This window comes from Manis javanica, chromosome 10 (assembly GCF_040802235.1).
Source record: "Manis javanica isolate MJ-LG chromosome 10, MJ_LKY, whole genome shotgun sequence".
NCBI lineage: Eukaryota > Metazoa > Chordata > Mammalia > Pholidota > Manidae > Manis > Manis javanica.
In genome coordinates this window covers 86,826,509-86,844,362 of record NC_133165.1, presented here as the reverse complement: position 1 = coordinate 86,844,362, position 17,854 = coordinate 86,826,509, and the positions used below count along the sequence as shown (strand labels likewise).

General features: G+C 39.0%; 1 protein-coding gene across 1 annotated transcript in view; it reads left to right on the top strand.

Moving 5' to 3' along the window:
- The window catches only part of LOC140843613 (RNA ligase 1-like), a 107,642-nt gene that overhangs the window by 86,287 nt on the left and 3,501 nt on the right, over nt 1-17,854 (top strand). The gene's annotated exons all lie outside the window — the stretch shown is intronic.

Here is a 17,854-nt window from a genome sequence, read left to right as displayed (position 1 = left end):
TTTGAATCCCAACCGTGTAGCCTCTACATTTACTGGCTCTCAATTCATTAATTTTTTGTTTTCAAGGTTCCTCGTGAAAGTGGCAAGGAGAATCACAAACTTTCTAAATCTCTTTTACTATCTACTTTGAATAGACACTCTCATCACTTTTCATTCAGTTTTTATAAGATGCGTTAGTTAAAATAAAAAGTAATAATTAGCAATGAAAGTCATACTTTGTTAAGTTCTTTACGAAGCCTTTTGTTTTCAGCAACAATTTTCTCTTTGCCTTTGTTTGTGGACTGACGGTGCACGCTCAGCTGACGTCCCAGGAGAGCTTTGACTTGTTCCACTTCAGCCTAGTAGTAAAAACTATACATTATCGAAATGAAATAAAAGATGACCTTGTAAACTCACTAAACTTATTTCCAAATAGTTTTAGAGCCCATATTTGATAGAATTAAAGCCTTCCCTTTAATACCAGTCATCTGAAGTAAACATTCCCCACCTTGGCTACACATTAGAATAAAGTGATGACTTAAAAAAAAATCACAATATCCCAAAAGAATCTAATCAATCTCAGAAGTGGGTGTGTAGGCATCTGCATTTTTTAAAAAAGACACACGTCATTATGTTATGTTGCCAGAGGGAGAACCATTGATCTTCAAATACTATCACCAAGTGGAGTTACTCTAATTACTCTTAGCCTTGTCTCCAGTGAAGTTGTTTCTCTGTAGTGTAAACTATCTATTGCATCCATTAAAACAATTTTATGCAGTACATTTAAAATTTTCCTAAAAAACTAATACAAATTACAGTGGTAAAACATTCTACCCCATGATCATATTTTAAATATTACCTTCAACTTTTCATTTTCCAGCACAATATTAGCCATTTTTTCACTGGTCATTATTCCTGATGCTTTTTTCAATTGTTCATTTTCCCTTTCGACTTTTTCAACTACTTTTTTCATTAAACCAGTGGTTTTTTCTAATTCTGGAATTGTCTTTCCACTTCTACCAGACTGCAAAAGAATATATTAACTTTTTCTTTGACCAAATATTTTAGAGAGTATAATATAAAGTACCAATATCATAGGCTCATTATTATTCTCGCTGTTAATTCCTAATATATGAAACCAAAGCTTGTATTACTTACATTCATTACAATAACCCTATGTGATGGGAATCATAATTCTTACTTTACATACAAGAAAATCAAGACTCAAGAGAAGTTGATATTCCTCAAGTCACATAGCTAACAGCTAAGTAACAGCTAATAATCTAGCCTTGATGTCTGTTCCAAATGAATAAAGCTAAGAACCTAAATATTTTATTTAGCTAATGTCCTTTCCAGCATAGGAGTTTTCTTTTTTTTTAATGCATGCAAACCATGTTTATATTTTCTCATAAAAAGAAAAGATACTTCAACAGAAATAAGAGAAAAGTGCAGGATAACATTGCTCTTTCTAGAGAGGCTGAGGTGCTTTGTTACATTCCACTGTCTCCAAAATGTTCATCTCACCCACAGGCACATCCCTGCTGGCAGCAGGCTGTGCCAGGACATGGCAGAGGCCACATGTACAACAGCCAATTTGATTTTAACTCAAGGGACCTCTGGCAGAGAAGTGACACCACTGATATGAAATCACTATTACATGCTCAAATAATAATAAGATGTGCCAATTCAGTGATAAATGAGATTATTATTTTTTTGAAGAACATTATGTTTACTAGGCTCTCCCCTACCCCAAGTCCCCCCCACAAACCCCATTACAGTCACTGTCCATCAGCATAGTAAGATGTTGTAGAATCACTACTTGTCTTCTCTCTGTTGCAAAGCCCTCCCCTTTCCCCCACCCCCCACATTATACATGCTAATCATAATACCCCCTTTCTTCTTCCCTGCCCTTATCCCTCCCTACACTCCCATTCTCCCGTCTTTTTCCCTTTGGTAACTGTTAGTCCATTCTTGGGTTCTGTGATACTGCTGCTGTTTTGTTCCTTCAGTTTTTCTTTTGCTCTTATACTCCACAGATGAGTGAAATCATTTGGTATTTGTTTTTCTCTGCTTGGCTTATTTCACTGAGCATAATACCCCCTAGCTCCATCTATGTTGATGCAAATGGTAGGATTTGTTTTCTTCTTACGGCTGAATAATATTCCATTGTGTATATGTACCACATCTTCTTTATCCATTCATCTACTGATGGACACTTAGGTTGCTTCCATTTCTTGGCTATTGTAAATAGTGCTGCGATAAACATAGGGGTGCATCTGTCTTTTTCAACCTGGGGTGCTGCATCCTTAGGGTAAATTCCTAGAAGTGGAATTCCTGGGTCAAATGGTAAGTCTATTTTGAGCATTTTGAGGAACCTCCATATTGCTTTCCACAATGGTTGAACTAATTTACATTCCCACCAGCAGTGTAGGAGGGTTCCCCTTTCTCTGCAACCTCGCCAACATTTGTTGTTGTTTGTCTTTTGGATGGTGGCGATCCTTACTGGTGTGAGGTGATATCTCATTGTGGTTTTAATTTGCATTTCTCTGATAACTAGCGATGTGGTGCATCTTTTCATGTGTCTATTGGCCATCTGAATTTCTTCTTTGGAGAAGTGTCTGTTCAGCTCCTCTGCCCACTTTTTAATTGGATTATTTGCTTTTTGTTTGTTGAGGAGCCTGAGCTCTTTATATATTTTGGATGTCAACCCTTTATCGGATCTGTCATTTAGGAAATATTCTCCCATACTGTAGGGTAACTTTTTGTTCTATTGATGGTGTCCTTTGCTGTACAGAAGCTTTTCAGCTTGATATAGTCCCACTTGTTCATTTTTGCTTTTGTTTTCCTTGCCCGGGGAGATATATTCATGAAGAAGTCGCTAATGTTCACATCCAAGAGATTTTTGCCTATTTTTTTTCTAAGAGTTTTATGGTTTCATGACTTACATTCAGGTCTTTCATACATTTTGAATTTACTTTTGTGTATGGGGTTAGACAGTGATCCAGTTTCATTCTTTTACATGTAGCTGTCCAGTTCTGCCAGCACTATCTGTTGAAGAGACTGTCATTTCCCCATTGTATGTCCATGGCTCCTTCATCAAATATTAATTGGCCATATATGTTTGGGTTAATGTCTTGAGTCTCTATTCTGTTCCACTGGTCTGTGGCTCTGTTCTTGTGCCAGTACCAAATTGTCTTGATTACTGTGGCTTTGTAGTAGAGCTTGAAGTTGGGGAGTGAGATCCCCGCCACTTTATTCTTCTTTCTCAGGATTGCTTTGGCTATTCTGGGTCTTTGGTGTATCCATATGAATTTTTGAACTATTTGTTCCTGTTCGTTGAAGAATGTTGTTGGTAATTTGATAGGGATTGCATCAAATCTGTATATTGCTTTGGGCAGGATGGCCATTTTGATGATATTAATTCTTCCTAGCCAAGAGCATGGGATGATTTTCCATTTGTTAGCGTCCTCTTTAACTTCTCTTAAGAGTGTCTTATCGTTTTCAGGGTATAGGTCTTTCACTTCTTTGGTTAGGTTTATTCCTAGGTATTTTATTCTTTTTGATGCAATTGTGAATGGAATTGTTTTCCTGATTTCTCTTTCTATTGGTTCATTGTTAGTGTATAGGAAAGCCACAGATTTCTGTGTGTTAATTTTGTATCCTGCAACTTTGTTGTATTCTGATATCAGTTCTAGTAGTTTTGGAGTGGAGTCTTTAGGATTTTTTATGTACAATATCGTGTCATCTGCAAATAGTGACAGTTTAACTTCTTCTTTACCAATCTGGATTCCTTGTATTTCTTTGTTTTGTCTAACTTCCGTGGCTAGGACCTCCAGTACTATGTTAAATAACAGTGGGGAGAGTGGGCATCCCTGTCTTGTCCCCGATCTCAGAGGAAAAGCTTTCAGCTTCTCGCTGTTAAGTATGATGTTGGCTGTGGATTTATCGTATATTGCCTTTATTATGTTGAGGTACTTGCCCTCTATACCCATTTTGCTGAGAGTTTTTATTACGATTGGATGTTGAATTTTGTTGAATGCTTTTTCATTGTCTATGGAGATGATCATGTGGTTTTTGTCTTTCTTTTTGTTGATGTGGTAGATGATGTTGATGGATTTTCGAATGTTGTACCATCCTTGCATCCCTGGGATGAATCCCACTTGGACGTAGTGTTTGATCCTCTTGATATATTTTTTAATTCGGTTTGCTAATATTTTATTGAGTATTTTTGCATCTACGTTCATCAGGGACATTGGTCTGTAATTTTCCTTTTTGGTGAGGTCTTTGCCTGGTTTTGGTATTATGGTGATGTTGGCTTCATAGAATGAATTTGGGTATTATATCTTCTCTGTATGTCTGATAAAATTCCGAGTTAAATCCATCTGGCCTGGGGGTTTTGTTCTTGGGTAGTTTTTTGATTACCGATTCAATTTCGTTGTTGGTAATTGGTCTGTTTAGATTTTCTGTTTCTTTCTGGGTCTGTCTGGGAAGGTTGTATTTTTCTAAGAGGTTGTCCATTTCTCCTATGTTTTCCAGCTTTTTAGCGTATAGGTTTTCATAGTAGTCTCTAATAGTTCTTTGTATTTCTGTGGGGTCTGTCGTGATTTTTCCTTTCTCATTTCTAATTCTGTTGATGTGCGTTGACTCTCTTTTTCTCTTAATAAGTCTGGCTAGAGGCTTGTCTATTTTGTTTATTTTCTCAAAGAACCAGCTCTTGGTTTCATTAATTTTTTCTATTGTTTTATTCTTCTCAATTTTATTTATTTCTTCTCTGATCTTTATTATGTCCCTCCTTCTGCTGACTTTAGGCCTCATTTGTTCTTCTTTTTCCAATTTTTGATAACTGTGATGTTAGACTATTCATTTGGGTTTGTTCTTCCTTCATTAAATATGCCTGGATTGCCATATACTTTCCTCTTAAGACTGCTTTCACTGCGTCCCACAGAAGTTGGGGCCTTGTGTTGTTGTCGTTGTCATTTATTTCCATATATTGCTGGATCTCCATTTTAATTTGGTCATTGATCCATTGACTATTTAGAAGCGTGTTGTTAAAGCCTCCATGTGTTTGTGAGCCTTTTTGCTTTCTTGGTAGAATTTATTTCTAGTTTTATACCTTTGTGGTCTGGAAAGTTGGTTGGTAGGATTTCAATCTTTTTGAATTTACTGAGGCTCTTTTTGTGGCCTAGTATGTGGTCTATTCTGAAGAGTGTTCCATGTGCACTTGAGAAGAATGCGTATCCTGTTGGTTTTGGGTGTAGAGTTCTATAGATGTCTATTAGGTCCATCTGTTCTAGTGTGTTGTTCAGTGCCTCTGTGTCCTTACTTATTTTCTGTCTGGTGGATCTGTCCTTTGGAGTGAATGGTGTGTTGAAGTCTCCTAAAATGAATGCATTGCAGTCTGTTTCCTCCTTTAGTTCTGTTAGTATTTGTTTCACATATGCTGGTGCTCCTGTGTTGGGTGCATATATATTTATAATGGTTATATCCTCTTGTTGGACTGAGCCCTTTATCATTATGTAATGTCCATCTTTATCTCTTATTACTTTCTTTGTTTTGAAGTCTATTTTGTCTGATACTAGTACTGCAACTCCTGCTTTTTTCTCCCTATTGTTTGCATGAAATACCTTTTTCCATCCCTTGACTTTTAGTCTGTGCATGTCTTTGGGTTTGGGGTGAGTCTCTTGTAAGCAGCATATAGATGGGTCTTGTTTTTTTTATCCATTCAGTAACTCTATGTCTTTTGATTGGTGCATTCATTCCATTTACATTTCGGGTGATTATCGATAGGTATATACTTATTGCCATTTCAGGCTTTAGATTCGTGGTTACCAAAGATTCCAGGTTACTTTCCTTACTATCTAAGAGTCTAACTTAACTCACTTAGTATGCTGTTACAAATACAATCTAAAGGTTCTTTTCTATTTCTCCTCCTTCAACTTTATATATTAGGTATCAGATTCTATACTTTTTCTCTATCCCTTGATTGGCTTTGGGGATAGTCAATTTAATTTTGCTTTTGCCTCGCAATCAGCTGCTCCACCCTCCCTACCATGATTTTACTACCTCTGGTGATACAAAAACTCAGTTACCTGAGCTAATTGGATCATTTCCCTCTCTCTCCAACCCCAAGCCAGTATCTTATTTAAAATAATGTACATGTATATATGACTCAGAATAAATTCTGTATTAAAATTTAATTTCTGCTCCTATGGTTCTCAAGCTGACCCAAGGAGCTTTTCTTTCTGTCAGCTATATATATAAATGGTATTTACTGTATGGGAAATTAAAACTGAGACATTTAAAAAATATTTATAAATTCAGTTAAAAATAAATATGAAGGCATTTTTATTGAAAAATAGCGTTGTGTACCAAAACCAATTTAGTAAGAAGAGTGGCATCCTTCCATACTTGGGAATCTCTTCAGTGCCTGCCTTAATCGAAGACAGCTGGATTCTTACCTGCTTCTGCATCTAATTTGTTGAACTGTCACACCCATTAGTAAACTCCACTCCTAGTCTTGAGAGAGTCAGAGTGAAAAGGGAGGGTAACACCATAGCATTTGGTGAGAATAATTTTGACCCCAGTGTGTCCCTTGAAAGAGTCGTGGAGTTCCCCAGGGTTCGCAGGCCACTTTGAGAACTGCTGGTGCAGACTATAAAGAGCATAACTTTACATTATTATCATAGGAATGTTAAGGAATGGGTGATAGGAGTACCGTCCCTAGATTTTAGATGTCAGTCTCAACCCACATGTGTAGGATAGGATTTAATTAATAATATAGTTACACTTAATAACCAAAACACATATAGCTTGCATTTTATATAACCTGCTTAAACTTTATAAAGCCTTAGACACATATCTAAAAGTCTATATAATCTTATACACTTAGTAAAAATCATAGCCCACACGCTTAACCCACACGCTGTCTTACGCCATTTTCTGTTTAGCACCTAGCACGTAGCTATCATGAATTACTAATCACAATAGACTAGGGGAAACTTAAAAATTAAATGTTAAGGGGGCGGAGCCAAGATGGCGGCGTGAGTAGAGCAGTGGAAATCTCCTCCCAAAAACACATAGAGCTATGAAAATATAACAAAGAAAAATCTTCCTAAAATAGAGACCACAGGACACAGGACAACATCCAGACCACATCCACACCTGCAAGAACCCAGCGCCTTGTGAAGGGGGTAAGATACAAGCCCCAGCCCGGCGGGACCCGAGCGCCCCTCCCCCCGGCTCCCGGCGGGTGGAAAGAAACCGGAGCGGTTTTTTGTTTTTTTTTTTGGCGAGCGCTTTTTGGAAGCCTTAGAGGGACGGGCCCCCATTGCTGGGGAGGCAGGGTGGCGGGACCGGTGAGGAGGTGCCTGGGAATGGCGCCGGAGGACAAAGAATATCCCGCGTTTCTCCCTGCGAGACCTGGGGGCGGGTGCCTGAGACCGGTGCCTGAGGACGGAGGAGGTCGCGTGTTTTTCCCCTTTTTTTTTTTCTTTTCTCTTTTTGGCGAGCGCTTTTTGGAAGCCTTGAAGGGACGGGGACCCCAGTGCTAGGGAGGCACGGTGGCGGGACTGGTGAGCGGGTGGCTGGGACCGGCGCCTGAGGACAAAGAATATCCCCCGTTTTTCCCTGCGGGACCGGTGGGCGGGTGCCTGAGACCGGCACTTGAGGACAGAGGAAATCGCGCGTTTTTCCCCTTTTTTTTTTCTCTTTTCTGCGAGTGCTTTTTGGAAGCCTTGAAGGGACAGGGACCCCGGTGCTAGGGAGGCAGGGCGGCGGGACTGGTGAGCGGGTGCGTGGGACCAGTGCCTGAGGACAAAGAATATTGAGCGTTCCTTCCCTGCGGGACCGGTGGGTGGGTGCTTTTTGGAAGCCTTGAAAGGACAGGGACCCTGGTGCTAGGGAGACAGGGCAGCAGGACCAGTGAGCGGGTGCCTGGGACCGGCACCTGAGGACAAAAAAAAAAAAAAAAAATCGCTTGTTTTTTCCTTTTTTTTCCTTTTTTTTTTCTCTTTCTTTCTGTTCCCTCTCTCATTGTTGCTGCTGTTGTTTTGGTTTGGAGAGTGCTTTTTGGAAATCTTAAAGGGGCAGGACAGGTCACTTAGACCAGAAGCAGGGAATCTGGGGATCTCTGGGCACTCTAACCCCCTGGGCAGCAGGGAGCACAGAGGCCCCTTACGGAGATAAATAGTCTCCTGGCTGCTCCCACTCCAACGGGGCTCCACCATTTTGGAGGAACAGACCCAGCCAGGCCAAGCCCACAGCAACAGCGGAGATAAACCCCAAAGCAACTGGGCAGGAAGCAGAAGCCCTGTCTGTGCACAGCTGCCCAGCACAAGCCACTAGAGGTCGCTATTCTCCCAGGAGAAGGCCACAAACCAACAAGAAGGGAAGCTCTTCCAGCGGTCACCCATACCAGCTCTGCAAACTATCTCTATCACCATGAAAAGGCAAAACTACAGGCAGACAAAGATAACAGAGACAACACCTGAGAAGGAGACAGACCTAACTAGTCCTCCTGAAAAAGAATTCAAAATAAAAATCATGAACATGCTGACAGAGATGCAGAAAAAAATGCAAGAGCAATGGGATGAGATGCAGAGAAAAATGCAAGAGCAGTGGGATGAAGTCCGGAAGGAGATCACAGATGTCAGGAAAGAGATCACAGAAGTGAAACAATCCCTGGAAGGATTTATAAGCAGAATGGATAAGATGCAAGAGGCCATTGAAGGAATAGAAGCCAGAGAACAGGAACGTATAGAAGCTGACATAGAGAGAGATAAAAGGATCTCCAGGAATGAAACAACACTAAGAGAAATATGTGACCAATACAAAAGGAAAAACATTCGTATTATAGGGATACCAGAAGAGGAAGAAAGAGGAAAAGGGATAGAAAGTGTCTTTGAAGAAATAATTGCTGAAAACTTCCCCAAACTGGGGGAGAAAATAATCGAACAGACCATGGAATTATACAGAACCCCCAACAGAAAGGATCCAAGGAGGACAACACCAAGACACATAATAATTAAAATGGCAAGGATCAAGGACAAGGAAAGAGTTTTAAAGGCAGCTAGAGAGAAAAAGGTCACCTATAAAGGAAAACCAATCAGGCTAACATCAGACTTCTCAACAGAAACCCTACAGGCCAGAAGAGAATGCCATGATATACTTAATGCAATGAAACAGAAGGGCCTTGAACCAAGGATACTGTATCCAGCACGACTATCATTTAAATATGATGGTGGGATCAAACAATTCCCAGATAAGCAAAAGCTGAGGGAATTTGCTTCCCACAAACCACCTCTACAGGGCATCCTACAGGGACTGCTCTAGATGGGAGCACCCCTAAAAAGAGCACAGAACAAAACACACAACATATGAAGAATGGAGGAGGAGGAATAAGAAGGGAGAGAAGAAAAGACTCTCCAGACAGTGTATATAACAGCTCAATAAGCGAGCTAAGTTAGGCAGTAAGATACTAAAGAAGCTAACCTTGAACCTTTGGTAACCACGAATCTAAAGCCTGCAATGGCAATAAGTACATATCTCTCAAGAGTCACCCTAAATGTAAATGGACTTAATGCACCAATCAAAAGACATAGAGTAATAGAATGGATAAAAAAGCAAGACCCATCTATATGCTGCTTACAAGAAACTCACCTTAAACCCAAAGATAAGCATAGACTAAAAGTCAAGGGATGGAAAAACATATTTCAGGCAAACAACAGTGAGAAGAAAGCAGGGGTTGCAGTACTAATATCAGACAAAATAGACTTCAAAACAAAGAAAGTAACAAGAGATAAAGAAGGCCACTACATAATGATAAAGGGCTTAGTCCAACAAGAGGATATAACCATTCTAAATATATATGCACCCAATACAGGAGCACCAGCATATGTGAAGCAAATACTAACAGAACTAAAGAGGGAAATAGACTGCAATGCATTCATTGTAGGAGACTTCAACACACCACTCACCCCAAAGGATAGATCCACCGGGCAGAAAATAAGTAAAGACACACAGGCACTGAACAACACACTAGAACAGATGGACCTAATAGACATCTATAGAACTTTACATCCAAAAGCAACAGGATATACATTCTTCTCAAGTGCACATGGAACATTCTCCAGAATAGACCACATACTAGCTCACAAAAAGAGCCTCAGTAAATTCCACAATATTGAAATTCTACCAACCAATTTTTCAGACCACAAAGGTATGAAAGTAGAAATAAATTCTACAAAGAAAACAAAAAGGCTCACAAACACATGGAGGCTTAACAACATACTACTAAATAATCAATGGATCAATGAACAAATCAAAATAGAGATCAAGGAATATATAGAAACAAATGACAACAACAACACTAAGCCCCAACTTCTGTGGGATGCAGCGAAAGCCGTCTTAAGAGGAAAGTATATAGCAATCCAGGCACACTTGAAGAAGGAAGAACAATCCCAAATGAATAGTCTAACATCACAATTATTAAAACTGGAAAAAGAAGAACAAATGAGGCCTAAAGTCAGCAGAAGGAGGGACATAATAAAGATCAGAGAAGAAATAAACAAAATTGAGAAGAATAAAACAATAGCAAAAATCAACGAAACCAAGAGCTGGTTCTTTGAGAAAATAAACAAAATAGATAAGCCTCTAGCCCAACTTATTAAGAGAAAAAGAGAGTCAACACAAATCAACATAATCAGAAATGAGAATGGAAAAATCACGACAGACTCCACAGAAATACAAAGAATTATTAAAGACTACTATGAAAACCTATATGCCAACAAGCTGGAAAACCTAGAAGAAATGGACAACTTCCTAGAAAAATACAACCTCCCAAGACTGACCAAGGAAGAAACACAAAAGTTAAACAAACCAATTACAAGCAAAGAAATTGAAACAGTAATTAAAAAACTACCCAAGAACAAAACCCCGGGGCCGGACGGATTTACCTCGGAATTTTATCAGACACACAGAGAAGACATAATACCCATTCTCCTTAAAGTGTTCCACAAAATAGAAGAAGAGGGAATACTCCCAAACTCATTCTATGAAGCCAACATCACCCTAATACCAAAACCAGGAAAAGACCCCACCAAAAAAGAAAATTACAGACCAATATCCCTGATGAATGTAGATGCAAAAATACTCAATAAAATATTAGCAAACAGAATTCAACAGTATATCAAAAGGATCATACACCATGACCAAGTGGGGTTCATCCCAGGGATGCAAGGATGGTACAACATTCGAAAATCCATCAACATCATCCACCACATCAACAAAAAGAAAGACAAAAACCACATGATCATCTCCATAGATGCTGAAAAAGCATTTGACAAAATTCAACATCCATTCATGATAAAAACTCTCAGCAAAATGGGAATAGAGGGCAAGTACCTCAACATAATAAAGGCCATATATGATAAACCCAAAGCCAGCATTATACTGAACAGCGAGAAGCTGAAAGCTTTTCCTCTGAGATCGGGAACCAGACAGGGATGCCCACTCTCCCCACTGTTATTTAACATAGTACTGGAGGTCCTAGCCACGGCAATCAGACAAAACAAAGAAATACAAGGAATCCAGATTGGTAAAGAAGAAGTTAAACTGTCACTATTTGCAGATGATATGATACTGTACATAAAAAACCCTAAAGACTCCACTCGAAAACTACTAGAACTGATATCGGAATACAGCAAAGTTGCAGGATACAAAATCAACACACAGAAATCTGTAGCTTTCCTATACACTAACAACGAATCAATAGAAAGAGAAATCAGGAAAACAATTCCATTCACCATTGCATCAAAAAGAATAAAATACCTAGGAATAAACCTAACCAAGGAAGTGAAAGACTTATACTCTGAAAACTACAAGTCACTCTTAAGAGAAATTAAAGGGGACACTAATAAATGGAAACTCATCCCATGCTCATGGCTAGGAAGAATTAATATCGTCAAAATGGCCATCCTGCCGAAAGCAATATACAAATTTGATGCAATCCCTCTCAAATTACCAGCAACATTCTTCAATGAATTGGAACAAATAATTCAAAAATTCATATGGAAACACCAAAGACCCCGAATAGCCAAAGCAATCCTGAAAAAGAAGAATAAAGTAGGGGGGATCGCACTCCCCAACTTCAAGCTCTACTACAAAGCCATAGTAATCAAGACAATTTGGTACTGGCACAAGAACAGAGCCACAGACCAGTGGAACAGATTAGAGACCCCAGAAATTAACCCAAACATATATGGTCAATTAATATTTGATAAAGGAGCCATGGACATACAATGGCAAAATGACAGTCTCTTCAACAGATGGTGCTGGCAAAACTGGACAGCTACATGTAGGAGAATGAAACTGGACCATTGTCTAACCCCATATACAAAGGTAAACTCAAAATGGATCAAAGACCTGAATGTAAGTCACGAAACCATTAAACTCTTGGAAAAAAACATAGGCAAAAACCTCTTAGACATAAACATGAGTGATCTCTTCTTGAACATATCTCCCCGGGCAAGGAAAACAACAGCAAAAATGAGCAAGTGGGACTACATTAAGCTGAAAAGCTTCTGTACAGCGAAAGACACCATCAATAGAACAAAAAGGAACCCTACAGTATGGGAGAATATATTTGAAAATGACAGATCTGATAAAGGCTTGACGTCCAGAATATATAAAGAGCTCACACGCCTCAACAAACAAAAAACAAATAACCCAATTAAAAAATGGGCAGAGGAACTGAACAGACAGTTCTCCAAAAAAGAAATACAGATGGCCAAGAGACACATGAAAAGATGCTCCACATCGCTAATTATCAGAGAAATGCAAATTTAAACTACAATGAGGTATCACCTCACACCAGTAAGGATAGCTGCCATCCAAAAGACAAACAACAACAAATGTTGGCGAGGCTGTGGAGAAAGGGGAACCCTCCTACACTGCTGGTGGGAATGTAAATTAGTTCAACCATTGTGGAAAGCAGTATGGAGGTGCATCAAAATGCTCAAAACAGACCTACCATTTGACCCAGGAATTCCACTCCTAGGAATTTACCCTAAGAACGCAGCAATCAAGTTTGAGAAAGACAGATGCACTCCTATGTTTATCGCAGCACTATTTACAATAGCCAAGAATTGGAAGCAACCTAAATGTCCATCGGTAGATGAATGGATAAAGAAGATGTGGTACATATACACAATGGAATACTACTCAGCCATAAGAAGTGGAAAAATCCAACCATTTGCAGCAACATGGATGGAGCTGGAGAGTATTATGCTCAGTGAAATAAGCCAAGCAGAGAAAGAGAAATACCAAATGATTTCACTCATCTGAGGAGTATAGGAACAAAGGAAAAACTGAAGGAACAAAACAGCAGCAGAATTACAGAACCCAAAAATGGACTAACAGGTACCAAAGGGAAAGGAACTGGGGAGGATGGGTGGGCAGGGAGGGATAAGGGGGGGGAAGAAGAAGGGGGGTATTAAGATTAGCATGCATGGGGGGAGGGAGAAAGGGGAGGGTGGGCTGCACAACACAGAGAGGACAAGTAGTGACTCTACCACATTTTGCTAAGCTGATGGACAGTAACCGTAATGTGGTTGTTAGGGGGGACCTGATATAGGGGAGAGCATAGTAAACATAGTATTCTTCAGGTAAGTGTAGATTAAAAATTTTAAAAAAAAAGAAAGAAAGAAAGAAAAGGGGGATTACTCCTTAACAGGATAAAACTATTGGTAAATCAAAGATCAACGCATGCTTTAAATATCCTTAATGTTGATCACTTAAAGGGTGTCAGATGATCAGCTATGGAGGTACTCTTTTCTGATAATATTCCTTTCTCTTAATTAAAAAAAAAAAAAAAAAAAGCAGTTACTGTGTGCTGACCTCCAATGAGTTCTGCACAGTGGTATAGAGGGCATGTCAAAGTGTGGGCAAAGGGTCTGTTTGTTTCTACGCAGAAGATCAAGGCCTAGCTTGGATACCCAGCAAATGAACTAAGATACGATATGAGGAGGAGCTTCCGGCATCAGCACTCTCTGGAGGACTCGTTCCGGGGGATGATCATCAAAAAGCCTCCACAGGGATCCGGACGATGCTGCGGTTGTGGCTGCATCCAGCCCACCGTCTCCTGGACTTGCCATAAGAAGGAGGAGGGAGATGTCTAGGCTGGCATGTGCATACAGTGAGACAACGAATTTGACTGGATCTGTACTGTTGGAACTCAACCAGGAGTTGGGAGGGGTGCAAGTTGTAGCACCCCAAAATCTCATGACTATAGACTATCTATGGTTAAAAGAACATATGGGATGTGAACAGATCCCAGAAATGGGCTGCTTTAATTTGTCTGATGGTTCAAGTACAGTTGGACAATATCCATCATATCATAGATAAATTTTCACAAATTCCTAGGGTGCCTAAATGGTTTTCTTGGCTTCACTGGAGATGGCTGGTAATTATAGATTTGCTTTGTTTATGTCACCGTATTCCTATTATGTTAATATGTGTGTGCAAATTAGTTAGTAGTTTAAAACCTATACATACTTAAGGTACTATACAAGAAGATATGTCAAAGAAATAATCAATCCTCCCAAGTTTCCTTCATATGCTACATCTATAGCTTTTCTTCTTCCTTCCTAATTACAAACCTTAAATAGAATTCGTGCCTCATATCGAATTTACCGAGTATCATAATTCCTCCAGGTGGTAAAGATACCTCGAGACAAGTGCTGGGCATAGAAGCCACAGGGCATAAATCTGCAAAGAAGTAAAAAGCTAACCTTTGCAAACAATATGGCTTCTCTCTCACTTACCAACTTTACATTTCCCTGTATGGCCCCGGAAGATGACTGGTTAGCCAGAGACGGGTAAGATTCCTCAAGGGAGGAACAACCTAAGACAGGCACAGTCGCAGGGGGGCCATCAGGTGAGAATTTGGGGATCAACAGAGGTGAGGCTCAGAACCTCACCCCCCCTGCTTTGAGAGAAATCTTCTGCATCCGTGGATGTCTTGCTGCCCTTGTCTAGCCTGGATTAATACTTAGTCCATAGGCACACACCTGATCATCTGATCATCTACATTTGCCTTCTTACAGCACTAAACTATGTTTTCTACCTTTATCTTGCATCTACCTACCACTTCAGCATTTTATTAAAAATAAAAATAATAATAATAATAGGAGAAATGTGGGATCAACATATAAATCAAGTACAAAAATCAAATGAATATTCATATTTGACCTGATGGTTTATAGGTCATATTGCATGATCAAAACCGAAAGTTTCTGTGATGAATGCCCTTGTACTGTTCACCATGTAAGAATTTATTCACTCTGTAAGAATTCGTTCACCATGTAAGAACTTGTTCGTTATGCTTCAGAAGATTGGAGACTGACGAGAATTAGGCTTGAGATGGATTAATGATTGTACATTGAGCATTGACCCCCCTATACTGAATTTTATTGTTGTTAACAACCATTTGATCAATAAATATGAGAGATGCCCTCTCAAAAAAAAAAAAAAAAGAAAGAAAATAAAATACAAATGGGGAATTTAAAAAAAAAAAAAAAAATTAAATGTTAAATGGCTACTATTAGAAGAAATAATGATATTTACTTAAGGGTAATAAGCTGAAATTATGTAAACTGACAGAAAAAGGATTGTATTATTCATGATTAAAAAATGTTTAACATTATGTAAACCTTAAAAAGATATTAAAATAAAGATCCTGCCGCTTGACGTCAGGAGATGTTACAACTTGAATTGGGTGTTTCATCTCCTCATTCATCTCACTTGCCCACGCTGTCCTTTCCTTTGTGACCCACACCTCGGCTGGAGCTGGACTCCGGCAAGTGGTGCCCATGGTGGGGCACAAAGGTAAGCTCTTTATACTATGGCATTTGCAGGGACAGATAGGATTCTGCTCAGGGTGCTCGAGACCCCTCTGTGAAGGAAGGCAGGGTGAGAAAGGGCAGATATGTCAGAACTTTGAGAAGCCATGGGCCATACTGAGTCTAAAGAAAGAGGACTCTTTATCGAAGTTTTAATGCATATGCTTGTAGGTAGAAGTATAAAAGTCACCAATAGACAATTAGCAAAATTCTTACATTTTGTCCAGGAATGTTGTCCTTGGTTTCCTGACCAAGGCACAGTGAGTCTCACAACCTGGCAGAAGGTTGGAGAAGAGAAAAGGGAATATTATGCCAGCCATGGACCTGAGAAGGTCCCTACAGATGCCTTTGCAATGTGGAATTTAATCAAAGAGGTTTTAAAACCTAAACAGCAGGTAGAGACCCTCCCATAAAAGCCATCCAACTCTAGGTCTCAAGAGGAAGGCAACAGGCAGAAAACAAAAGGTAATAGGAAAGGATATGGCACTAATGAAGTAAGAGACAAAAAGGAAGATCCCCTTGGGGAAACTGATAAGGCTACTCCTTTAGTTACCAAAAAGGAGAAACAAACACCACCTAAAGTCATGCTGGCATCAGCTCCTCCAGATGATAACATTCCTGACCCACAGATCAGGCAGATTTGGAGGAGGAAGCTGCCAAATATAATAATGAGAATTATCCACCTAAATTAATTCCCCCTACTTTAAAGAAAAACCCTTCCTCCAAGAATCCCTTTGTAAGACCTTCTGAGTCTACTCCTATTAGCAAAACTCAGAGACCACCACCGTTCCAGCCTCCTCCTCCCAGATTTGATCAAACGACTCCTACCGGAGTAAGGGCTGCCTTAAAGCAAGCAGAACAAGAAGGGAACATAGAATTTGTGTGTTACCTAATTATTTTTGGAGGAGAATTTAACAATAAAAGCATCTCCTGGGAGCCCATCCCATATAAATTATTTTAAAAAATTAAAGGTTGCCTGCAAAAGCCATTGTCTCTTAACACCTTACACTTTGACATTAGTTGAGGCCTTATCCGGTAGATGGGTAACAGCGCTCCTCACTGTAGCAAAACTTCAAGTGATGCTGGCCTCTGCTCCCCTTTATGATGAAAGATTAACTCCATAAAAGAAGGAAATTTAGGAGAAAATGCAGCCCAATATAATCCTTTTAGAACAGGTGCTGCTCAACGAGTTAAAAAGCCTCCAGGTGCCAAAATATCTATAATCGAGCAAACTAAAAAGAAAGAAGGCAATTAAATATTAGTAACTCAAGTCTTTGTGTCAGTTTGTCTGTGTATATGTTCTTTTGTGAAGTGTTGCTAACTGTACTCATTGTGTCTCAATCTGTATGTTTATATGTCTGAGTGTGTAAATAAAAAATGTATTTTTTTAATCTACAGGTGGTATTAATAACAATTGATTTAAAGACAAGTGCTTGTAAAAGTTGGGCATTCTAAAACTTTCAGAAAATTCTAATAAAAGATATTAAGCATTAATGCTAATTTAAGTTAATCTGAAACAGACATGTCCTTATGGTCATCAGCTGCCTAAGGTCATTGAAGCTAATTTATCTGTTAAATCTTTCAAGAAAAAATGCTTAAAGAGAGGCTTAACCTTGTCTATTGTTTTGGTAGAAGTTTTGTGAGTAATCTAGCATCGTTGTTAAGAATAAGTAAACTAAGTGTAGCAGGTAAACATCTTAATAATTGTGTGTTACAGTGTGTATACCTACAAACAGCAATAGAAATTTTGTGGAAAAATTAATATGGTCATACTATATAAAATTAAAGCAAATGAGTCTTGATATCAGGTACACAGCAAAATTAAAATTTTGTTCTTAGCTATAAGGACAAAGTTTGTTTTAATTATTAGTCTGCTTTAATGTTAAAAAATTGCAAAAAGTTTTTTAATTGTTTTATCAAAGTAGTTTCTCATGCTTAAAATTTCAATAAATTATCTAAGTACTTAAAATAAGATTTGA